Source organism: Salminus brasiliensis, chromosome 3, assembly GCF_030463535.1.
Source record: "Salminus brasiliensis chromosome 3, fSalBra1.hap2, whole genome shotgun sequence".
In the NCBI taxonomy this organism is placed as follows: Eukaryota; Metazoa; Chordata; class Actinopteri; order Characiformes; family Bryconidae; genus Salminus; species Salminus brasiliensis.
The window spans coordinates 45,941,969-45,969,145 of NC_132880.1; positions in this window are offsets into that span (position 1 = coordinate 45,941,969).

The following is a 27,177-nucleotide window of genomic DNA, read 5'->3' on the forward strand; positions in this document are numbered from 1 at the left end:
ACTTTACTGGAGTCATTTTTTTCAGATGCCTTTTTACTTCTACTTCTCACATTTTCACCCAATTATCTGAACTTTCTACTCCTTACATTTTAAAAACAGCCTCGTTCCTCCTATTTCATTTCTAGATAAATCTCTCCATCTGGAAAGTAAGAGTCTGATCGTGGTTGGATGAGAAGTATAAACATACACCATTCTGACTCCCTATTGGTTTGTAAGTGATCCATCACATCTGCACACGTCCCGTCACTCTCCAGCGAGCTCACAGCAGACGTCTGTAGTCTAGTATGAAGACTGTGTCCGTGGCAGAGACTCAAGAGAACTGCAGTGAAACGTCCCGACTGAGCCCCACATTTACATTCCAATAAAGCTTATTGATCACACGCCTCTGAAGTTTGAATGTAGGCAGGCAGCGTGTACCATCAGCCACCAGCAGGGGGCCTGGCCAGCACAGTAGGAAAGCTGGTGGAGCTGGAGCAAAGAACTCCAAGCCCCAGAATCCCAAGCGGTAATCAATGCTGACCAGACCCATCTGTGTGGCACGGTATAAATACACCCAGCCAAACACAATTCCCCGTCGCACCTTTGTAGAGGGGCGAACGGTAACAGTGGTTCTAAGTTGTGAACAGTCCGAAAAAAAATGCAAAAGCCGAAAAAGAAAAGAGTTCGTGCTACAAATAGTGAAGAAAAGCAAGAGCTGAAAAGAAAGTTTGTTGTAATCAGTGGTGAAAATAGTGAGTTGGAAAGAGTTTAGATTGTCCTTTGTTTGAGTACACACCACTCCTGGTGTTTCCTTTGTTTGTTTCCCCGCCCTTTTTTTCTATATAGCTTTTAAACAGTTTATATACTGCCACCTCTCACAGCTGTGGTGGTGCAGTGGAAATGCACTGGGCTCCCATTACCCACTACCCCCATTACCCAACCCCGCCACAGCCACAGTCTCACCAAGCACCAATCTTGTATTAACTTAAGACATTCACCATCTGTTACACGCACCATAAAATAATACCCCCCAAAAAGGAAGTATCATTTAAATAAATAAATTAACTGCACTTAGTCCAAACCCCACACCACACCGTAACAATTACAAAACTTAGACAACGACTCCTCATATTTTCCTCCATGAAGCTCATGTTAATGCTCAGTAGAGCACAGAGACGCTCCTTTAATAGAGCTGATATTACTGAAATGCTTCATTTTCAATGGCCAGATCTGCAGCTGAAACAGGAGCCTAGTGCAGCCCAACATTTTCAACATCAACATTTTAATAGAACATTCTCCTCATTATGGCTTTTAGAAGAATGAGTTTTTGAGGGGGGGGGGGGGGGTAGTGCACTATAGACCCCTGTGGCATGTGGCACATTACTTTTACTTTAATACTTTAAGTAGTTTTGAAACCAGTACTTTTACACTTTACAGTTGATACTTTAGCTTCTATAGAAGTTTTTTAAACCCGAGTATCTCCACTTCTACCCGAGTAATGAATGTGAATACTTTTGACACCTTTTGGTTCCTAATTTGTAATTGCTAAAAATGTTTGTCACCACATTTATATAAGCTCAAAGACGATATGGACTGATGAGAGCTCATATTTGAATAGATGTTAGGTTCTAAAATGTGGTATGTGGTATTTATTTGCCCTCCTAAAAAGAATTTCTTCCATGCCATCAGAAAATGATAATGTGGAACCAGGCTTTAGGAGAAGGGGAAAAACTCTGAGAACTTTGGGCTGATGCTTAGGTGGCGTCTACTTGTGCTAGAAGGTCGGGCCAACCTCTGCTAAGTGGAGCTAGGATAGAGAGATATGGCAGATCTAGATGTTTTCACACGGAATGCAATACACTTTTGGTAACATCACATTAGTGGTTGTCCCAATACATTTGCCTATGTGGTAGTTGGTGTGGCGCAACAGATAACACCACTACCTGCCACTAAGGTACCACACCATGTGTGGTAGCTTAGTGGCAGGTTCGATTCCTGGGTGACTATGCTGCACTAAACCAATAAGAGTCCTTGGGCAAGACTCTTGGGGATGTGACAGGGTGGTAGGTCATGGAAGCTCTCATATTATAAAAATCCTATTAAAATACTACAATATGATTTGGAATACTGTATCGATACTCAAAAATACTCAAACACAGTATTGATTTGTAATCAATAGTTAATATATGTAAAGACTGGTGTCAGACAGTGGTTTGTTTTGTGTTGTTTAAACCCAGCCCACTAGATAGCAGTGTTGTACTCTGTTGTCTTCAGATCTCTCTTAACTTTACACTCAGACTTTAGACTTTCTGCAAATTGTGCTGTGTTTTTATACTATGATAGTTTTCCTAAAAGTTCATTTAAAAATACTTTTAAATAATATTTTGCTTACACTCACAACATATCACAAAATATTGAATCATAACCCCTGTATCATGATACACTACATGGACAAATGTATTTGTACACCCTCTCATTAATTGTTTCTACTTAAATCAAATATATTAAAGGAGTTTATCCTCCTCTCTCATGTTTTGGTCTTGTCCAGCTTTAAAATCTTTTTGGCACTCTGTTTTTGACAGCTTTTCTTTCATTCTTAATTGTAAAATTGAACCTTGTCCCTTGACGGTCTTGTTTGGTCTAATCCCCAAAAATTTCTATTTTGAATTTTGCACAATTTTAATTCAGTGGAAAAGTTCCACACCACCTTCATTTGAACTCTGGCTCAAAGATGTTTTATTCTTGTAAATAAGTGAGGCAACACATGGCAATATCTTTGTATGTGGACCTTCTAAAGACTCAGCAGTCTGGTCTGCTAAGTGCACCACAATAAAGGTAATCAGTTCTCAATCAGTAATCAATCTCTAAATTTCCTTGTTTCATTTTCAATTGTTTTATTTTATTTATATTAGTATTTTTTGTATGTTTGGGGAATTTTTTATATCCAAGTTCATTTAAGAAATTGCTGAAAAATGTATATTTCGGTCAACTGTTTCGGTTGGGTCATCCTCTATACCTGGTCAACCCAAAAAACAGTTGTCAACAAAAGAGTTTATCCTGCTTTTGTTGGAGTCATGGTCTCTACTGTCCAGGGAAGAAGATTTTCTACTAGATTTTGGAGCAACATTGCTGAGAGTATCTGATTGCAAGAGTGTTACTGAGGTCAGGATGTTGGATGGTCACCACCTCACCTATTCCTACTTTCATAATTCATCCCAAAAGTACTGGATGAAGCACCACCATCTCTAAATGCTGGGGGGGCTTTATAGCCCTCTAGTCCACACCTTGCATTATGTATGACATTCTTCATGTGTATCTGCTCCAGAGAGTCCTATCCTATTGGCTATATCTCTCTACAGGGTCTAAACAAGCTGTGCATGTGCATTCTCACTTTTGTGTCAGAAATGGGTGCAACTTAAAGTAGCAGAAGGAGTGTCCACAAACATTTGGATATACACAGCCCTAGCCTTTATAGCACTTTACACTGGGAGGAGGGGCTTCAGTCATGTTCCTCCTCCCAAAATTCATTTAATCCACAACTTGGACTGTGAGTGGATTAGATTGCGATTAGGCATGCTTACATAAGCGCATCATCGAAGGCCCTCGCTGCTGGATCAATCGGCTCGCTTTGTCGGTCGTTATCCACTGCTCTGATTATCGGCCCGCATGATGAAGAGGAGTGGAGCGCCGATGAAGGGGGAGAAGTCACATCTGATTTGGAAAATATTTACTGTCACACTCGTACTGTTACGGCTCTTTCTCACCACGCGGCTCACTGCATATGTTTACTCTTTGTGCTGGGAGGTGGAAAAAGCCGGAAATTGGTGTGGCTACAGCGTGTGGGAAAGCAAAGTTTAATTCAAGGCTGGTTATTCGAGGAACGTTCACAATTCGCTTCCCTAGTGCTAAGAGACAGCTTGTCGGCGCAGGAACACTCGGGCTATTGGCCTGCTGCAGCGTTCACACCTTACATGTTATTGTCGTTGGCAGGCTAATGCATTAACAAGTACAGTATGTGGAGCTGTGTCTGGGAGATGGAGACGGTACGGAATACAGAGCCTGTCCGCCAGGGCAGCAGGCGCAAAATGCTCACAATGAATGTAAATATCTCTTTTTGAAAGCTCCGACTTCGCTCCCGTTGCACGCTTGTTACGCCATTCGGAAAATGATAGAGTAGTCTTTGTCGGGGCCGAAGGTGATGTTGTGTTCTCCAGAGCATGGCATTAAAGGAGCCGTGTTTTGTCCAAGATCCCTTTTTATGTGCTACGCTTTTGTGTAGATAACACACTGTGGCTCCATTCATGGAACTTGCTGTTATGAAGTGCCTCCAGCATTCGGCTCTTAATGAGGCCAGGGAGAGTGTTCAGGCTGGGTACAAAGAGACTAATGCAGATTAATGTAGTGGAGGGGTCTTGCCTACCGAAGTTCCTTAAAAAAACGAAAAAGCGACTGACTGTACTCTGAGCTTTCCTATCGTGCGGGAAACTCCACACACTTTTCTCCCACGGTGCACTCCAGCCTGTTCGAGTGCACAGTTTGTCTGTGTGTGGATTGCAGAGAGCGGCGGAACTTTTTCCAGAGTGCCATGGAGGTGGTGCGTGGTTGGGGAACCGTTCATCGCGGCTGGGTGCTTGATGGGTTCAGAACTGCACTAAATCACTGAGAGCTGGAGCGAGCTCTGGTCCTTCCTCTAGTCCCCCGCTTGTGTTGTTCCACAGGCCTATCTATCTCCGACGCCCACATCCTGCAATCAAACATGTGGAATTCTCTGCCCACGGACTGATCATTCATTTATTCACTTTCACCTACTGGATAAGAAAACTGCACTAATGAAGCTGAGGTCTTTCATCAGCACCTTTAAGCAGATTTAACCCTTCCAACCCAAAAGGCCTTCATGTGGGCCTGTACTAGTTTTAAGTTGCATACAGGTTCATAGAAGTTACTGAATAATTAGTAGTAATTACTGAAGCAGTTTTTGTTGTTACTGAATACTTAATAGTAGATACTGGATAATTAGTAACAGTTACTGAATAATGAATTACAGTTGCTGTATATTTAATAGTTGGGCATCACTTTACTTGGATGGTTCATTATAGATGCCTAGTAGATGCTCACCTGACATTCAACCAACACTCAACTGAATATCTATTAAATGCAGCTGAACTCCAAGCTGAATGTAAAGGACTTTCTATTTAATGTAACCTCACACGTCACCCAAAACCTAACCTTTTAACATTTAGGGTTGGCTTGCTGTTTGCTATGATATGTCTATCATGTCTGTAAGTTACGCTGATCATGAGTTATAAAGCCTAGAAAACCGGTGCTGTGGGAACTGGGTTCAGTGAATGGATCAGCCCTGTGGATTGGCTTAATTATCCGATACTCGATCTAGCCATTTTGTTAGTATCGAGACCGATATCCGATCCTAGTATTGGATTGGTGCATCCCTATATAAAACTATATGCAAGAGGATTTACCTGGCACTTAATGATATACATCATTAAAAATATACATTTTTATTTAAATGATTAAGTATCTTTTAATAGTAACAGTAAATTGGGAACTGAAAGTGGTTCTTCAGTAGAAGTTCTTAATTACAGACTTTAAATCCAGTTTCCAATCCTGAATCAACTGATCTGGCCAACTAGTGTCATGCAATGATCACTAAATCCAGGACCTGCCACTGGATTCGAGGTCTGGAGTTAAAGCTGTGTGTATGGGATCACTCTCTCGTTGTGGGCCAGAGATGCATGATGTGAATAAGCTTCTCATGAGCATCTCCATAAAGGTGTGGTGCATTCTGCTGGAGAAGATGGAGTGGCCTGAGAGGCTTGGGGTGACTCAGTGTGGTTTAAATGACAAGTCTGATGGAGCATGACATCCAGGATGGATGTGTTCCAGCCCGAGACGAGGCGCACTTGGGAAGGCGGCATGGAGGTTTTCTAAATCGTCTAATTTGTGCTGCTTCTCCCTTCCCCGCAGGCTGCACAGCGGATTATCAAAGCCCATAATGCATAAGCACAATAGCAATCATGTGCTAGAATGCTTGATAGATACAGAACCCTGGGATGTAAATGACTCCGTTCATGATTTCTGCTTTTCTGTTTTTCAACTCCCTGTGCTCTCAAAATCTGACATGCTCTCCTTTTGCTGAATCACTCCCAACACTCCCACTCCCAACTTAGGAAAGATCTTTTATTCACCACATTAACAAAGTCTAGCATAAATATAAAAAATTGTGAGATACAGTAACAATTGGTGGCATGCAATAGTTTGCACAACCCTAGTCAAAAGGTCAAAGTGAGTAGCGGGTGAACAAATCTCTAAAAGACATTAAATTAAAAGATTCAACAAAATAAAATATTTTGTAATTAAGTAATAATGTATTTGGTAACACTTTCTATGAAGCCTGTATTTATACATTTGGTAATGATGCTTTGTAAGCATACTTATAAACTCCACGAATGTAATATAATGAGGCATAATGAATTATTCTGTAACTCAAACATGTATTCATCATAATGCCTTGTAATTGGATAATGACCTGTGTATACGTATAAAGCACTTATAATACATATTAATAGTTATAAACACATAATAAATGCTTAAAATGCCATTATTGAGTGCTTCATGTGAAGTGATTGACAGTTTATTATTTATTATAATTAAATTATAAGGTACTATAATTGTTACTTTTGTAATATGAGGGTAAACTTTCATTTTCAATTATGAAAGCGCAGACAGTATTGCAATTTTAAAAAAACTTTACCTTTAATTTCATTAATTATCAAAATTAGCAATAACGATTTCATCTTACACAATTGTTTTGTACATTTAAGAAAAATCGTTTGGAACAGCGGTTTGTTCAATGTCCAAAGATGGTGTCTAATCAGGAAGCTCTCCCAGCTGATCGCAGTACATATATCATATTTAACATTCAAATGCAGAAACAGTTCTGTGCTAATACATATTTAGACACACTCATATTATTATAGCATTATATTTATAGCGTTATGTTTTCTCATATCATTAATGAGGCACCCAAGCCCACCATGCTTGTGTTTTGTGGGGACCCAGTACTCCCATACTATAACTCGTAGATGTTCTTTTAAGGGCTCTGTGGGGCGATTTCCTCAATGACGCCCAATATCTACCTTAAACGTCTGCCATGCTCACTCTAAATGCTGTGTGCTGGCTCTTGTATGAGGATCAACAAAATGCCTGTCATGGCATACTGTGTGCTGTGCAGCGTATGGTGGGGATAAGGCTGTTAAGTGTCTTCCACATGCATGCATTGCACCTTTGCTGTTAGCATGCCTGCAGACCTTAAAGGACAGTGAGGTAAGCTTGACACCCATTAAACAGGCGCAACTAAACAGTAGTGCAATTTATCTAATGTGCAAACTCTTCCAGCCTTGTGAATAAACTGATGATCAAATATAAACTGTATGATTAACATCAACTGAGATACATGGTTTTGTTACTTTTAGTCACTGTTATGTGTATTTTACCAGAACCCCCTTTATGATTTAACCAGATACCTTCTGGCTTTCTGTTAACCTAAGCTGATCAGGGAGTCACATTCAGATTCTCTAGCCTTCTAAGAGCACCTGATACTTGATGTAGGATGTGAAGGTGTCCGTGTCAGCACTGATATTTCCCAAATAGGTAACGTGTACACAGTTTCTACCAGACAAACTACTGATACATACCTCTCTCATTTCTGATTTCCATTTTTGAGAGAGTTCTGCTGCTGGCAGCGACACCATCATCCATGAGGTCAATTTGCTGCATTCAAAGACCTTAAAATACCTGCAAATTAAAAGGAAACCAATGATAACTTGTTCAGCTGTTGAAAATCCCTGCCATCCACATTCGGCAGGATTTGTGAGGGTCCAGGCGTCCAGGCAGATGATAGGACCTTCGCCAAAGACTTAATTATTAATAATGTTCAATCTATCGCAATGAACCTTTTTCTCCTTGCACACTGACCTCTGGAGTCTTTCTGGTGGAATGTTGCATAAGAAACATTTTCATAACGTTGTGATGCAAACCATTACAACATTACACATTTTCAGAACTTCCCCAGAACCTTTGAAAACATTGCTAAACATTCCCATAACATTCTCTTCTAACTGAGAGAGTGGCTCCGGTGTTCTGGCATGTCTTCTATAAAAAGATAAAGATGCTTTGAAAAAGATGCTCTGGAAGTGTTAGAAACTGCTGAAGCACCATAAACCAGATACCAGAAGAGTCCTGCAAAGAGCCCATAGCCCAAAAACACCCATGAACATGAACCATACCACTGACAAACACTGTGCTGCTGACAATGCGTGAATAATATGAATTCAGGCAGCAGCTTGTACACAATCCACAGACGACACCATCTTCAATCCTCTCTGTATTTCCCCAACCGTTGAATGCAAAATGACTGGTAAGTTAATAAAAAAAGAAATATCTCTCAATCAGTGAAGTGAAATGTTAGAAACTGTGTTTTGTGCAGTGACATTTAAATCATATTACTGAGTGTCCAAGTGTTTTTCTGATTCGTTGTAGATTCTTCAAGACTTCAGTTTTCTTTTTGGCCCTGAAACAGAAGCCAGAGTACTGGTAAGCTGGCCTATACCTTACCAAACAAAAAAGGCCCCTCTTACAGCAGCTCCTGAGATCAGCCAGGGACCAGCATTCACTAGATAACCCTCCAGATATGCTTAAAGTGAAATAGTTAAGTGTGGTGTTCAGTCCTTTACACTATACACAGCATCTATAATGGACCATCCAAGTAAAGAGATACCGGATGGCAATGATTTAAACGTGTATAACTGTGATCTTACGCACCACAACAGCCAGGACAATCTCCAAAAAAGTTTGATTTTTGCAAGCTTTCATAGAGAACTGTTCACTGTGAAGAAATCTTTGGCATTGTCTTTAGGCCTTATTGATAATAGACGTCTGGTCTAAAAATGAGATTTCTGGGAACAGGTTAAATGTGCACAGTTGCTAACCTCAACAAACCAAATAACTCCACTGCAATTAGCTCTGTATTTCAGTGTCAGCCTGCACCAGAATGTGCAGAATTATGTTAAAATCACTAAAGTTTCCTCCCAGGAACGATTCAGCCGAACCCTTTTTGAACTTGTTGCTTTCTGAACTCACTGCTCAGGAGTTTTCATGTCTCTAATAAAACAGTGTCTCAGGCATTGTGAAAGCGTGACTCAGGCAGTTTATTCTTAACCATTTTATGTAACATCCTTGTGTTTGGAAGGTCTGGTTTCTGTCACCACCAAGGTAAACATTTCAAACTCTTCAAGCTTCTCTAAACTTGGAGACACTCGCATCAAACCAGTGCAGATTTTTATTTTATTTTTTTTGCAGAGCTTCTGCAAAAACAACAAATGGAAACCACGAAGCAGGGCTTCGTCCAAAACAACGAACTGAAACCACGAAGCAGGGCCTCGGCAAATGCAACAATCTAATTCACAGCAACATGTGAAAAAGTAGCGAGGGCTTAAGAAGCCCCAGTCCCAGGTGTCACAAATTAGCTTAACGAAGAAAGCCGCCTGCAGAGCGTGTGCACGGCCGATTTCCAGAATCCCCAGCTCTTTATATAGGTCTAGGGGCGGAGTCCTGGGATTGCCCTGGGAGAGAGCATGTTAACGAGGGCCTGACGTCAGTATATTGGGTGGGACATGTTAAAAAATACCTGATTATTGGGGATGTCCCTCCCAAATATATACTGTGACTATGGCCTTGAATTTACCACTGGTATTTACCCCAAGAATAATATACTCTTGCTAACGCATAATGTATAACTACAGCCACCAGGTTAGCATCATGCAAACTGTAGAACCAAAGCTGCATCTTCAGGCTGATCACAGATGATGAGAGAAGATACTTAAGTCATATTAGCATCACTTATGAAGCATTGCGTTTGCTACATCTACATAAAGTAAATTGTATTAGTACTTTTTTTTTACTTTATGTTTTGCTGGTTTAATGGTCAAGAATAGCCTAAATGTTATAATGAAATAGATGAAATTGCTCATAGATAACTGAAGTCCAGCAGAGTGACTTGTGCTTCCTTTTCCTTTGGGAGAAACCGGTGGCCCAGAAAGAAAAAAAGGAATTATCAGTCAGTCGAAATTACCATATTCTGCCCAGTGAATTCAGTGTAATGACTTCAGGTCGGTGTTATAATGTGTCTCTCACAAGACTGTCTCTCCAATGTTACTCCAGGTCTTTCATTTCTTCTGCTATCAGGCTACTATATAATTATAGTCATTTTAACCCCATAATGCAGCGAGGCTTTTGACACACTAAGATGTATTAGTAGGTTTGTAATAACCCCTTAAACAGCCTATGAACTGCTGGTGGGCTGAAAGCGTTAAGTGATTATGGCTGCTTGTGTGTTTTCATGCAAGACAAGACAACCATGGTGATATTGTGACACAGGTGAAATTTGGCTTCCCATTTTTTTCCCATTTTAACTTTTAGCTGTGGCACCTGGGGAGCAGAGAGAATGAAGGGCCTTGCTCAAGGGCCCAACAGTGGCAGCTTGCCGATCCCAGGTATCAAACCCACAACCCTGTCATCAATAGTCCGGAGCTCCAACCACATCAGAGAAGCAGTCTCTGAGATGACATATACCTACATTGTTAATGTCAACAACTTTAACTACTCAACTTTAGCTTTAACTAATATTAGGCCTCTAGCGTCACAGGTTACTGGGTATTGGGCTGAGCTGTTTCCGTATGCTTCTCATACAGACATAAGAGAAGCACATGCGCCTTTTTTGACGTTGATTAATTTTACGTGGTATCATATGTTCCATTAGGTTTGATGTATTACCATAGTTACCAGGTGCCTGTTTAAGACATCTGGCACTATTACAATATTTTGAAAGGGTTTGCTCATGATATGATTGTGTGCTTTTGCCTCATTTGTGTAGTTATAGACCATTAATCTCTGCACTGTTTTTATACAATGCTAACAATTACTTAACCTGCATCATGACATGTGAATGGAGTGCCATTTACAAACAAGTACCCAAATACTCAGAACCACATTTCATCATGAATGAATTACAATATAACCAATATTTTATATGTATACATTTATTTTTGTTAGATGAAGTGTGTTAAGTGTTACATTTGTGTTTTCATAGTCAGTTTATTTTCATAGCCAAGTTCAAATTCCATTATTTACTTAGTAGTGTCATGGCGTGTACGGCAAGTCCAAGAGGGATGAACACTTGCAGTGATGGATATGCAGCGTGCTGCCTTGAACGTGGGTCACCTGAGAATCCAGACATGAAGCGCGAGTAGCAGGGAGACCTACTCCTGAATGTGGGTAAAGCACCGGAGCTGACCTGAGCACACCGTAAACATGCAAGGGACCTCAGGGCGTCCTAGAGGTCCCAAACGGTTCAATTCTCAGCAAAGAACAACGGTATAGAGTCTCCTTAAGTACCCCCAGTCCCAGGTGACACACATGTACCAAAGAATGAACAATAAAAACTGAAGTGAACTGAACCAAACACAGAAGTCCTTATTTGGGCCTGTGGGCGGCGGCTCCGAATCGCCCTGGGGGAGGGCGCGATACCGAATGCCTGACAAAAAGCCCCAGTTCATATTCCAGTTTAAATTCCATAGCTAACCTAATTGTCCCAAATTTCATTGCAAGTGAAACTTTCACAGAATTGGTGACTTTTTATAGATTTATAGACCATTCATGTCTTATGGGTGGCATGTGTGCAGGTTCAGGGCAGACTTGGAGGCAAATTATTTATTTAAACATAACCAAGCAAGACCAAAAGATCAAAGCAAACACCAACTGCGAATCTAAAATAAACACAAGTAGAAAGGCAGGACCAAACAAACACAGTAAGGATGAGCAAAGACAGACAGAACGACATTTAACACAAAACAACAGACAAAGGACAAAAAAAACACAGGAGTATAAATGACAAGACAGACTGACAACCGGAGACACCTGGGGAGGATAACGAGAGGGCAGGGCTACAAAGGAGGCACAGGTGGGAACACTAAGGCATTGAAGGCTGTGTGGGAGAGACAACGACCAAAAGAGAGCTGGTGTATGAAACTGGAGGTAGCTAGATGCTCTCCATGCTGTCTCTGAGGTGCAGTGCAGTGATGAAGGCCTTTGTAACCTGTAACCAAATCACAAAAGCGTCAATACGTCCTGACGTTGACAAGGTATCAACGGCTGACTTGTAATTATGAGCTTTTAGCTGTGTTGCCATTAGCATTTCTGCCCAATAAAGTAGAAGGCTACACATCATTTAAATTTATGGCATTTAGCAGACGCTCTTATCCAGAGCGACTTACAAGGTTACCTGTATTACAGAGGTGGGTCAGTGTAGTGTTAGGAGTCTTGCCCAAGGACTCTTATTGGTGTAGCACAGCATAGTCACCCAGACCGGAAATTGAACCCCAGTCTCCCACATGGTGTGGTAGCTCAGTGGCAGGTAGTGGTGTTATCTGTTGTGCCACACCAACCAACACACCACTACTACACTTCGATTCAGACATGACTGGGTGCCTTCCCGCATTCGTGCCTCAGGATCCCATGCTTCAGACAGAGGCAGAGCCATGCGCCAGAGACCAAAGCAAAACACTGACAATGAAGACTGGGAAGGGCAGACATGGGGGCAAGGCGGAACCACACATTAAACCAGTAGACGATTATCCAGCCTGCTATCACTTACCTGGCTCTCTGCAGGAGAGGCATGACTGAGGCATGACTCATTGCTTCTTTATCTGAATATTGCAACATAATAACAGTTATTATAAAAGAAAACAGAGATTTCATGAATCTTTACTCGCTAAAAAATCAGGTTTCAAGAGATCTGTCTTGGTGCAGGCGACAAACATAAACATTAAATCCACCCAAAAAAAAGAGAGAAAATATTACCATATATAAACATAACATAAAATACACAGGACACAAACTGCAAATAAATAAAAGTGCAGTAGAGCTATTGTATGTGCAACACACACACACACATTTCACTGGACAGCAGCAATATATATTATAATGATGTAATAAAAAACATGCTGTGTGTGTGTGTGTGTGTGTGTGTGTGTATATATATATAGTGGTGCTGTCCAATGAAAAAACATACTATAAATTACCTGTAATGAATTCTTATTTTCCATTGACATCCATTTAAATTTAGGAACAATTTTTTTTTGATATACTGTACATTATATATGTACACTACATTATAGTACACTAATCATTTTCTGGATTTGTATTACACCATTATAAAAAGTATTAGATTAATTGTTACAATATTTTTATTATTATTTATTTATTTTATTTTTTCATGCTCATAGCACTGGAGTCTCAATGGAATATGAGCATAACATGCAGTTCAAATTAATCACTTTGACTGTTGGTTAATTATGAAATTGTTTATCGTGTTTGTACTTGTAGTGATTACATAACACAACACCCTGAAACAACACCTTATCAGCCTGCAGGCAGTGAGTCTAGCCATTCAAACCTATAATGGGGAGGGGAGGGGGGACTCAGGGGGATCACCAGGGATGATTTTAGGAACTTTAAATGGCTTTTAAAGCAATAAAATAAAACATTTCATACAATATTTACACATGAACTGCGTTTCTGCAACCTTCATATTGAACACTGCCTCCATGGGCTTAGACTGGCATCATTAGTTATCTGGGTGTTTATTAAAGCGACCTTTGGTCATTATTAGCGCAGTGATACGACTGGAAAACCGAGCTGCACTGAAAATAGTTTGGTTAGATTCATTCAGCAGCTTACATCCAGTTTACAGGAAGATCAGAGAGGAAAAAGACTGCCCTAAAGGAAGGTTACCCTCCAGGGACATGTAGTATGACTCCATTACTTGAAGAAGCTAACTTTCAGATCAAAACATAGGGCCTCATTCACCAGTCATCTGCCTTTTTTTTCTTAATGTGTTCGTGAGAAAAGTCCAAACAGAAAGTTAATGTCAGATTTGTGGTGGTTTAAAGCAAACAGAAGAAAGTATTTCCTAAAAAAATACTGTCTAGAAAAAAAACATGGCAGTAGCGGCTCCTGAAATTCAGCAATTGAGCCAAATGCTTTTACAAGTACATTAACACACTTCAGTTCCAGCGATGTGGTGCGGTCGTCTGCTGCAGCTCAGTATATACTAGGCCTAATTAACCTTTATATTGGGCTTGTAGTAACTATGCTTTGCGGCTAAAGGGCACCTTTATTGTTACTCTGTCTCCCGTGCATAATTTTTATGTCTTGCTTATGTTTTCTCATGACGGCGTCATCAATTCTCACTAAAGGATTCCTGTGGTTGTCACACAAAAGTCTTGTATCTCCAAAACGGAAACGCTCCATTCCATTACTCACCTTTTGGTGCATTTCTATTGGTCCATTCATCATGGAAATTTGACACAATATATCGGGCAGCTGTCAGATTTGAGCCATGGCAAAAAGTGAGAAATGGAGATACAAGGTTTTTGTATGACAGCGCCAATCTATTTAGTTCCACACAGGATGTTTTAAATTACTGACTGTTGTGTAGAGTTCATTTAGTGAAATAATCAGTTTCTATAATCAGACTTTCTGGACTGATTGATTTCGTTTAGTCGAGACTTAAAATCACTGTTTTATAGTGTTTAATATCTTCTAATCCAGTCTGACTCTCCTCACTGACCAATCAGCTCCCAGCTCCTTTACAACACTGCAGTCTAATCACTTCCTGTGTGTGTGTAGTGTAGTGGTACACACTCTGGACTGATATCTGTGATTGTTGGTCTACTGGTGTGTAATAACTGGTTTATAGTGGGTGAATGTGCTGTGAGTGAGTGGGGTTTCTATAGTGTGTGTGTGCATTAGCGTTAGCCTCCTCTCGGTTCTGAATGGGTTGTTCAGTGCTGGTTTATAAACAGAGAAAGGCGAGCGAGCGGTTATCCGGTTCTCCCGCTGGTAAAACAGCGTTTCAGTGATGGTTTTGTAAAGGGTCAGATATTATGGTCTGCTTTCAGGTTTCACTGTAAAATAGCTCCACACTGCAGAACCTCAACTCCTTTATTTACCTTCTGAGAACGTCCGCACTACCGCTGCCTGCTGGGCAATAATGTCCAATAATAACTGTTCTGCATGCACATTTTGATCAAAACATGATAATAATAACAGAATTTTGATATTTGTATGATTAACATCCCAATGGAGAGTATCCTAGGAGTCTCTCTCTCTCTCTCTCTCTCTATATATATATATATATATATATTACTTTTTTTGATTGATGGGTGAGTAAATTTACAGCAAACTATCAAAAATAATCAGGCAAAGTTGGCCTGGGGTTGTACGAGTTGTGCCTATTAAATCTTGTAGGACATGTTGTCATATATTTTGACATACAAGTCGATGTGACAGTGCTTGAGGTCACAGCAATTGATGCCACATGCTAATTTGAAGCCATGACCTCAAACAATTAAGCCGTGGAGGCAGGATGTAAGTGCCAATTTTCTTTATTAGACCTTTTAAAAGAATCTAAAGCTGAACTTTCAGAACTAACAGGAGTAGCTATTTCAAGGAAAATACAGAAACAAAACAGAGCAAAGAGAACTAAAAGGACAGGAATGCAAAGTGGAAGAAACCCAAAATAATGCCAACACAGAGCCCAACCACCATGAGCCGACAATGCTAGACAAGGAACAGTGCAAACACAGAGGGTATAAGAGAACAAGACACAAACAGGAACACCTGAGGAGGATAATGAGAGAGCATGGCTATAGGCTATAAAGTATACACTGGTGGAAACACTAATGACTAGGCGGGGCTAGGGGCGGAGATACGATCACCAAACAGAGCCATGTCCTGAAGATTACATGGGCCAACCAAAACAAGACCAAAAGGGCAAACTCCCGTGGACGGGAGGAGGCTGTGCGGTAAATTTGCAATCGGAACAGCAGCGTGGTTCGCAATGCATTCTGGGATATTTGACCGTGCCAAGTCCACATAATTCATGCCCTGATGCATCCTCGAAAACACCGGCAGAACAAGAACACATCCAGGCGTTCGGACTGTCATACTTGGCTAGATGTGAACTTTTGAGCGGAACAGTGTACTTGGGCTGTGACTGACGATGTCTCACAAGAATCAAATCAAATCAAATTTATTTTGCTTTTTTATTTTATTTTTTTATTTTGGCTTTGTATTGTATTGTATTTACAACTTCTGTTGTCACAAAGCAAATTTACACAATCACTAATTAGTAAAAACCAAGGAATCAACAACATAAGACCCCCAGTGAGCAGTCAAAGCTGACAGTGGCAAGGAGACACTCCCTCAGAGCTGGAGGAAGAAACCTTGAGAGGAACCAAAACTCGAAAAGAATGTTGAGCAGTATCAGAGAGTGTCTGACGACTCTGGCAGGTCTGACTAGAACAGTCTAATTAAAAGGAGAGAGCCAGTAAGAACGGCAAGAACACAAAACACAGACTGAGACACACATTACTGTATTTTGCAAGCATGGACCTTTCTGATTTAACGTACTTGTGATAATGCACTGAATGCTGGGATATGATGTTCTCTTCCCCATGAGCTGTGATAAACCTGGAAAACATTGAGTAAACATGCACCTCTTCAAGCTAACTGCACACCTTTGTCTCTTTCTGATTATTTAGTGTGTATCAGTCCAGTATTGGATGAAATTCTGCCGACATAAGTACAGTAGTATCTCATGACTGTTACTGGTAACTGTTAAGTGACAGGACATAATGTTATGGCATTGTTATATCAGTGTTTATATATATATATATATTGGTATTTATGTAAAGTAACGTGTCAGTAGTGTCCAGGAGTGCAGATGAACAGGATGTACAGTAAAGTGTTAATAGTGTAGATTAAACCTATGATTCAACCCAAGAGACACTGTCCTTATCCATCCTCCTCCCTCTTCCGGGAGGAACAAAGGATCTCCTGAGTCTGTCTGTAGAGCAGCTCTGTGACAACAACCTGCTGCTGAACTTGCTCCTTTGGTCCAGAATGATGGTGTGTAGTGGGTGACCATCCTCGTCCATGACGGAGAGCAATTTGTGCAGTGTCCTCCTCTCTGCCACCTTAACCACAGAGTCCAGTTCTACACCAACCACTTACCCAACACGTCTGACCAGCCTGTCAAGTCACAACTCGCCTCTCCTTTGCATGTTTCATGCTTTTTAACTGGGTTACTGTTACTGTCCTTATGTAAAACTACATAACAAATTATGGTTTAATCATAAATCACAACTCTACATTTTCTCGCTGACTGACAACTCTGGTATCCAAAGCTAAGCTGTTGTCAACCTTTTGTGGCGACATTAGTCATAATAACTGAAGCATAACTTTTAAATGTACACAATTAATCCGGAGCGCTGATTGTCGTTTGGCAGGTTAGAGGGAGCTAATCTAATCCTTGGCATCCACAGATTCTGCATTTAATTGTGTAGTAATCATGCAAATAACTAATAACTCGTATCAAAGAGGGGACACGCTCAGCTAATTAGCATTGTATATTATCATCATGTCTCATTTGTCATATCAGCTCTGGCCTCATCTGCTTGTTGATCCAGAAGGAATCCTTTGAGCGAGGAGCTCAAGTCTTTTTTGGGGGGGGTCCTCTGAAGTGGAGTGTTTCCTCTTATGTGTCTTTGTGTCATAAATAGCATGCAGGGCCTAAGTTTTTTTTTTTTTTTTAATCCCCCCAGGGGGGTACTTTCAATCAAAGCCTTTAAATTAAATTCTTCCAAACTTCCAGTGCATTCATGAAGAAGCCTGGCAGACAGAAGCTGTAGTAAGATATGAGCGAGTAGTAGTCATTATTTCTGTTACAGCCATCATAGCTGAGCCTTATTGAAGAATGTTGTGCATTTAAATAGCTACAGCTACAGCTGTCTAGATCTGTCTACATTACATTGAACTCTAACATGTGTATGAGGCTGTAACTCAAGAGATGGAGCTATTTGGTCATGTTTCATTTAGCGCAGTAAACCTTATTAACAACCTTATTTTATACACATGCTCTTGTTAAAGTATATTTTTATGTATGTGCATCTTTTCTCTGTTTGTTGTTATTTAGAGTTTAGTCACTGAGCTCATGTGCTGCGGTCTTGGCCAGGGTTTACTTGTAAAAGATTCTCTTTTATCTGAATGTGATTACCCTTGTGAAATAAAGGTTAAAAAATAAAATAATAATAATAATAATAATTAATAATAATAATAATCTGTGACACTTGTTAGTTTGTGCCTAGAAGTACCCTAACAGGGCAAATCAACCAGCTGGTTGACTTGCGAAGTCGTTTCCTGAATAGGCATCTCTTCTCTGTTTGTTATTTCGGGTTTAGTCTCTATGTGCTTCTGTCTTGGCCAGGGTTGACTTAAAATCTTTTTTTAATCTAAATGTGACTACCCTGTTTAAATAAAGTTAAACAAATAAACAAATATTATTATTAATATTAGTAGTAGTAATAGTAGTGGTATTCATAATAATAATGTATCTCTTTTGTATTATAGTGACTGCTCTGTGGCACTTGTTAGTTTATGCCTAGGAGTACCCTAACTGGGCAACTCAACCAGCTGGTTGACTCATATCCACTCCCTGAATAGGTAATCTACATAAACATATTTTCAATTAATAATTTGTTTTGCAAATATGTGTTATTGTTGTCATCATGAAAATGAAAATCATGTATTGTGCATGTCTAAAACATTCAACTTTCTAAAAAGATTTATAATCTGTCAACTGTTTCATAGTCTTTACAAATAATTCTCTAAATTCTGCATTTTCAGTCATCATGTCTCATTTGTTATTTAAGCCTCATCTGCTTGTTGATCCAGAAGGAATCCTCTGAGCAAAGGGCTCTCAAGGCTGGGCCTTTTTTGGGTCCTCTGAAATTGAGTTTCCTCTTCTGCCTCTTTGTATCATAAATAACATACAAGGTTTTTCTTGCTCATGGGGTTATTGAGGGAGGGAGGGGAGACAACACTGTGAATCAACTGCCCTGCATATCTACTTCCTGAATGGGTCATTTGAGGAAACTGAAAAAAGGTATCTAAATGAGGACGCAGGAAAATTTTAGATTTTACCAATAAATATATCATTTTTAATCATTATGACACACATTTGTTTTCAGCTTTGGCCTCATCTGCTTGTTCATCCAGAACGGGATCCTTTGAGCAAGGGGCTCTCAAGCCTGAGTTTTTTATTCTGAAATTGAGTGTTTCCTCTTCTGTGTCTTTGTGACATAAATAGCATGCAGGCCCTGAGGTTTTTGTGTGAGTGAGGATACTTCAAATCAAACAGTGCTTCTGAACTTCCAGTGCATACATGAAAAAGCCTGGCGGACAGGAGCTGTAATAAGATATGAGATAGTAGTACTCATTATTTTTGCCATAGTCATCCTAGCTGAGCCTTGGTACAGAACACTGTGCATTGTACCCTAACTAGGCAAGTCACCCGGCTGGTAGCCTTGCTGATCCACATTCTGAATGGGTCATTTGAGAAAGAAAAAGGTTGAAAAGTTGCTAAATGCGGAGAAATCTGAGAAAACAATAAATACTAATAAATATTTTTTTTGCAAATGTATTTTTTAGTATTACTGTTATAAAGGTTACTACATACAAATAACTGATTGATTGAAATTCATGTTTTAACCCCTTAACACTTTAAGGCTTATTACACACTCCGCTATTACTCAATACCTACAGGGACCTCCTCCAGTACAAAGTGGAGGGGCTATTCTTTTGGCCCGCAGTTGGCCCATAGGCTTTTTAAGGGGTTAAACTCCAAGCAGATTTTTTTTTTTTTTCAGCTTTTGCCTTATCTGCTTGATGATCCAGAAGGAATCCTTTGAGAAAAGGCATCTCAAGCCTGAGTATTTTATTCTGAAATGAAGTGTTTCTTCTTCTGTGTCTCTGTGACATAAATAACATACAGGCCCTGAGGTTTTTTTCTTTTTTGGGGGGGCGACACACTTTAAATCAAACTTAAATGCTTCTGAACTTTCAGTGCATACATGAAAAAGCCTGGCGGACAGGACCTGTTCTGGCAGACGGGCTATGCTTGACATTTACCGCGGATATTAACGCTTGGCCTCTATTATGCAAGCACGCAGTGTGTTTATTCTGCTGGTGGAGCTGCTGTGGCAGACGGCAGCATCTCCTCAGGCTCATGCTTGTTTTTCCATGTCCGTTTGCGTCCTCTGTTCTGGGCCTAGATCTGCTCTGAAAGTCCTGCAGATGAGGCTGGACAGCACACCATAGTGTCTGACCTCGCTCAGGTAAGCACTGCCCCACTGCAAGGTCACCCTAAACTGTGTTTACCTTCAACCTCTCCGTGCCGGCTGCAGGAAAACAGAATGTGCCACAACGAATAAACTCTGGCATACAAAAAAGCACCAGGATAATGCTCCACTTATTACTCAAGGCTGAGCAGAGCTCTGAAGAGCATGCCTCGCTGACAGTGATAGAAACTGCAGCTGGGAATGCGCAGCCCCCTCCGGTTCTCCTCTAAAGGTGTCCCCGCGCCAGCTGCCCTTGATGCCATTCGAATGGCAACAGCATATGCCCTCGCCGCGCGGAGCCGCGTACGGCGCAATTTTTCAATTGACTCCGCTCGCCGAGAATCGCTCATGTGTCAAAAGCCTCTCTGTTCAGCCTCCCCCGAGATCGTGGGCAGGTGGCGTTCGATCCAAACCAGGTAAACCACAGCACAACACCCGGGCACAATGGAGAGACCAACAGCTGAAAATCTGTTATTGTTAAAAAGGTGACATCAAGTTAACGCAAAGGTCAGCAGGCCTGCTGACGAGCAGCCACTGCAGATCCATATTTGCCAGAGCGTGACCGCAGAGCCATGCATGGGCGCGCTCAGCATCGGACATTGTTTGGGTAATGATAGGCGCTATTACTCGTGTCATTGTTTTCGAAGCGCAGCTGGCCGCCGGAATATCACTGTTGTCAGTAAAAACAAAGGCCACGATATATTCCCATTAATTCTACATTGCACATTCCAAACAGCTAAACTTGATGTGCTGCCAGGGCAGCTTTGTCCTTAATGAGGCAGATAAGCGCCTGTGGTTGATGCTTGTCCATCTGAAAAATGGGTCGAAATCAATGAAACAAAAGCTAACGGACTAATGCTGCTTGTGTTCTTTAAGTAAGAAGTTCAGCAGACTTGCAAAGGAGCATTTATTAAAACTGGTCGCACTGTATGTTGTAGATTATCTGCAGGTGGTCTTTTTAGCTTGTTGGCAAACTATCTTTTCGGGTTACGATGTTAGTGTTGGGGTCTAAAAGTACATCCTAGCCTGCTTAGGCTAAATTTGTTGCAATGTACAAATGATTTGGTAAGCTCCCCAGATAAAAAATGAGTCACTTTGCATGTTTGTTGAGGTGGCAGTAACTCCAGGGTCCTGCAGATGGCGCTGCACAATGATGATTGGGCTATAAATACCTGAGGGGTGTCTGATGGGACTAATAGATAGAGAGGAGGTGGTGCAGTGCAGGGAGTGTCTTGTTGGATGTGTGAAAAAAAAAAAGGTCACAAAGCAGATACAGTTTATGATTGGCTTAATGGAGTGATTGCAGTTGGGCGTGGCCAAAGACCATAGTGTGAGGGAAGTAGCCGAATCTGCGGGTGTATGGAAGCGAACGGTCGTATGGGTCTACCGGCAGTTGCAGAAATCTCAGTCTACTGCAAATTCTCATCAGAATTGATGCTAAAAGATGTAAAACTGATTGACATGGACCACCAGCGGCGTTTCAGTTTGTGAATAAAAATTCAGGCAAGAATTGCTTCTAGAAGTCAGCTCAGGTTCTTTACCACCAATTTCTGAAAGACCACTCCTCAGGGAAGTGCAGAGTGGCACATGCTCTGATGAGAATTACCTGCAGGCTGGGATTTCTGCAACTGCTGGTAGACCTGTATGACCGTACGCTTCCATACACCTGCAGATTCACTTTGGCCTGTGGCATGCCCAAATGCAATCCCTCATTTTCCACACAAACACCGCAGGTATTTATAGCCCCATCATCCTATTGTAGCGCCATCTGCAGGAGCCTGAAGTTACTACCACATTAAACATGCAAAGTGTCAGATTGTTGTCTGGGGGAACAAAGAAACAAAGTTTCAACTGTAAATAAGCCCCCCAAAGTTTATTCTAAAATGAATTTAGAATAAACTTTGTTTTAGGTCAATTAGGATTACAAAAATGATTTCTATTTGCTAAATGCCAGAATAATAAGTGAATTTTTAAAGCAATTTTTATTACTTTCTTGAAAGTCAAAAGTTTAAATACACTAAGATTACTATGCTTTTAAACAATTTGGGACAGCCCATATGATGTCATGTCTTTGGAAGCTTCTTCTAGAGACACACCTGTGGATGTATTTTAAGGCACACCTGAAATATCATGGGAAAGTTGAAAGAAATCAGCCGAGAGATCAGGAAGAGAATTGTGAACTTGCACAAGTCTAGCTATTCCAGGTGTCTGAAGGTGCCTCGTTCATCTGTACAAACAATTATACTCAAGTACAATGGGATGGGATGGGAATGTCCAGCCGTCATACCGCTCAGGAATGAGACAGGTTCTGTGTCCCAGAGATGAACGACATGCTTTGGTCCGAAATGTGCCCAAATCAACCCAAGAACAAAAGCAAAAGCCCCTGTGGAGATGCTGGCTGAAGCAGGTAAGAGTGGGTCATTATCCACAGTAAAACGAGTCCTGTATCCACATGGGATGAAACCCACTCTGCCAGGAAGAAGCCGTTACTCCAAAAGAAACATAAAAAAAGACAGATTAATGTTTGTAAATGCACACAGGGACAAATACCTTACTTTCTGGAGACATGTCCTGTGGTCTAACGAAATTAAAATTCAACTGTTTGGCCATAATGACCATTACATGAGGATTATTGGGCTATAAACACCTGCAGGGTGTGTGATGGGATTAATAGATCGAGAAGAGGTGGTGCAGTGCAGGAAGTGTCTTGTGGATGTGTGTCCAAACATGGCTCAGCTTGTGGAAGGATATCCAAAATGTTTGACCCAGGTCATTCAGTTTAAGGGCAATGGTACCAAATACTAATGCATTTTAACTTTTGACTTTGAAGAAAGTTATAAAAAAAAAATCCCTCTCTCGTTATTCTGGCATTTAGCAAATAGAAATAATTTTGGGAATCCTAATTGACCTAAAATGGGAAACATTTATTCTAAATCCATGCCAGACAGTAAGAAAAAATAGCATGTGTGTGTTTTTATATAGTGTATGTAAACTTCTGGTTTCAACTGTACATGATTATTTCTTTCGTTTGCAATGGATGTGCAATTAAGAGTCATTTGCAATAACCTGTAAATAATAGTTATTGCTTTCTTTCTTATTTATATTGTGTATATAGTGGCAATCTACATTTTTGTAACTGAGTGTCTTGCTATCCCTTTCTGCTGTGACACTGAGAATTTCCCCACTGTGGGATTAATAAAGGATTATTTTATCTTCTCTTAACAAAAAGAGTCAAATCAGAGTCAAATCTGATCTCATTCCACACAAATCCTCTGAGAAAGACTGGACACACTAGACTGCACACCCTTCATCATTCACTTTGTGCAGCCATGAATGAGTTTCTTCCACCTCTCCACTAATTCTGGACCACTCTTCCTTCGCCAACTGCTCCAGGTCTCTCAGATTCAAATGGTGCCTCCTCCCAACTACTGTTTTGAGATCTTGCCACAGGATGATTGGTCTATCATGTGGGAATGATGTCTTTATTTGAATCAGTGTTGATTTAGGCAGAACAAAACCCAGCTGAGTTTCTGTCAGAATGGATAATGCTTCAACCAGCATTCTTCTAACACCATCATCAAATTTGAGACCAGCTCAGCTTCTGCTTTCCTATTATGTTTATATCAAAGGAGACAGACCTTCATTAAGCCTCAGTTTTGGGACTAAATTCTGCTCAGTGATGACTATGAATCAGAAGAAAATGTATATATTGACTTTTCTTTGGCAGGACTTTGAACAAAGCCATTATGAGCCTGTGTTCAGCTGAGGAGAAGATGAACATCTGTTACACACTATAGAAACTCCAAGTGTTTGTAATGCTTGTACAGAGTGCTCGATGTGGATGGCTGTGGATGGCTGTTATGAAGAATGAATCTGCTCAGCGCAACATGGACTCTGGGTGATTTAATTGGGAAGTGTTGAAAGGCTCTCTCGGGAGGCAGTCTCCACACTTCAGTCGCGTCAGTAGGAAATGCTCTGCTGATTAGGCCAGCATTTGATCGGTGTAAACAGAGCTCATCCTCTGCAGCTCGTTTTTCCGCCGTAATGAAACTCTACTCTCGGCTTTGGGCACAAAGCATCATCTTCATCCAGAGAGAAGCCCCCTCCCAGTCTCCCTGACAATCCATAGGTTGTGGCTCTCCATAGCTCACAAGTTGAGAAAGGTCGGAATTAAAACTCTGCTGGTTCTGCTGTGCGTCCTCCAGCAGAGCACCAGCGAGAGGGAGGTTAATAAGAAGGTGAGCGGATGTCTTCGAAGATGAAGAGTTGTGAAGCAGAACGAAATGGACTTTTGGCCTCAGCAGCTTTCTTGAGCTTCTCCGGCTCTTTAACGGACAGCTTAATGGCGAAACTTGACAACATTTTTTTTTGAGCTACAACACATACTATTATGGACCAGAAACCATGCAATTATACTTATAGCCAATAAATGGCCGACTGGTCTCAAAATGAGACATCCAATAGAGCAAGCAATGTTCTCAGAAGGTTCTTCAAGGTCTGTTTTTGTGTTGTAGCTTGTTCAATTCTCAGATATTCTTCTCAGATATGTCTAATATTATGTAATCACAAAAGTAATTGGGCTGGTCGAATTTGCTATTCAAAGGTACAGAGAAATCCTCAAAATAATGACCCTGAACTTAATGATGTGGATTTTAGTACAATAATAAGCCACTGCAGTTTATTGGCTCCGGCTTTGTAGGATCACGTCTTCACAAGCTTTGGGTTTCTGTGGACTGAGAACCTTCTTGCCTATTCTACTGAAGCAGGACAGAGAATGGAGTTGGAATTTTCTTGCGTTGAGGGTTCAGAAGCAAATTGCTTTTTGAGACTTCAGCTCATGTCCAGGCTTTTGTGTTTGAGTGTGTGTGTTAGTCGTAATTCTGCAGGAAAAGAGGAATGCAGTGTTTTGCTTTGTCCACTGAGATGTCTACCTGGATGGGGAGCTTTAAGCTGACAGCAAGGGCATGAGCTTTGACTCCTGGGCAGCAGCTGTGGACAGCAGTGGCACGGTATGAGAAGGGAAACAAAAAACAACAGCATCCCGCGGACCCCCAGCATTCAAGCAGATGGTTAAGTGAAAAAAAAGGGGGGAAAAAAAGGAACTCAGCTGATTTGAGAGTACATGTAATCCTTTTGGACCTGGACATAAACTCAGGCAAAATGAGGCTAAGCAAGTGTTTAAAAAGGGATGAAGGTATTAGGGAAGCAACTGTCACAGAGCCTGCACCATTTCTACAGCTACTCCTAGAGGGAGAACCCAACAGACTCTGAAAACCAAATATTAGACAACAACGTAAGTCCCTGCTTTGATTGAGCAAACTTTCACTCTCCTTGTTTCTTGATTGGACCATATTCAATCTTATATTTTAACTGTGCTCTCTGGAATGATGGATGGTGCTATATCCAGTGCTTCTGGTTTGGGGATGAGGTGGGGTGATGATCATTCTCCAACATCCTGACTTCACTAATGCTCATGTCGCTGAATGCAATCAAATCCCCACAGTAGAAAGCAGTCTTCCCTGGAAAGTTTTTAATACCATTGATCTCTGAAATAACAGGGACTGAGCAGGTGTCCCAAAACTTTTTTTTTTGTCATATAGCGTATTAGTTTAGCATTGGCATAGCACTAGTAAAATGAGCTAGCTACTGATAAGCTAATCGTCTGTCTGCCTCGATGTGTCCCAAACATAACAGGTCATACAAACCTAAAAACTGCATCTTCAGCTCCAAGGATATGTCAAATGTTACTGTTAGCTTAAAACTAACTTCCTAACTGCATTAAAAGATAGTCGAGCACTATTACCAGGATAATAAATAATTAGGGGTAGTGTGCAATAAATATTGAGTCCAGTGAGGGAGTAAAACATTTGTGCAAAATGCTTCCACTATTGTCTGAGAGAGAGAGAGAGAGAGAGAGAGAGAGCGCACATCAGTTCACTCTCTGGAGTTGAGAAGTCTGATGGCTTGGGGGAAGAAGCTATTGCAGAGTCTGGTCATGTTGGACCGGATGCTGCGGTACCTTCTTCCTGATGGCAGGAGGGAGAACAGTCTGTGTGAAGGGTGGGTGGAGTCCTCCACAATGCTGGTTGCTTTGCGGATGCAGCGGGCAGTGTAAATGTCCATAACGGAGGGGAGAAAGACTCCGATGATCCTCTCAGCTGTCCTCACAATACGTTGGAGATGTGTGTAATAAATAGTAAGCCCTCTTCAATACAGAGGACATTCTTGGGGAACAAAAAAAAAAAAAGATGGAATGTGGCGCAAGTAGCTCTTGCCACAATCATAGCTATTGTGGACAGAGCTTCTATGGAGGCGTAATGGTAAGAAGGATCCTGAAAGTGCCGACCCAATTAAAGTTTTATAAAGCCTACGTTTGAAGAACATAGCCCATATGTATCTAGGTCTTGTGATTAACCATATGGTTTGCATGTATAATTTCTATCAAACCATGCTTTTTGTAAAACAGAGCATGTTAGGTTGACGTGCATCCAAGTTCTATGAAATCTGCCAGTGGACATGTATGTGGCTTACAGCAGACCAAGACAAGTCAAATTTATTCGTATAGCTTTTTACAACTGTTGTCGTCACAGAGCAGCTTTACATAATTAGTAAATAGTAAACGTAAGAAGACATGAAGGTTCCCAGACCCACAGTGGGCAGTCAACGTGTGACAGCGGCAAGGAAAAACTCCCTCAGAGCTTGAGGAAGAAACCTTTGGAGGAACCAAGACTCACAAGGGGGACCCAACCCGTCCTCCTCTGATCAGAACTATTTATAGATTATTAAAACCATCTATGCTGTTGATTTGATTCATGGTGTAGATAGTTAATAGTGGTGATATCAATTGTGGCAGATAGTTAAGAGTCCAAGAAGGCAATAGCAG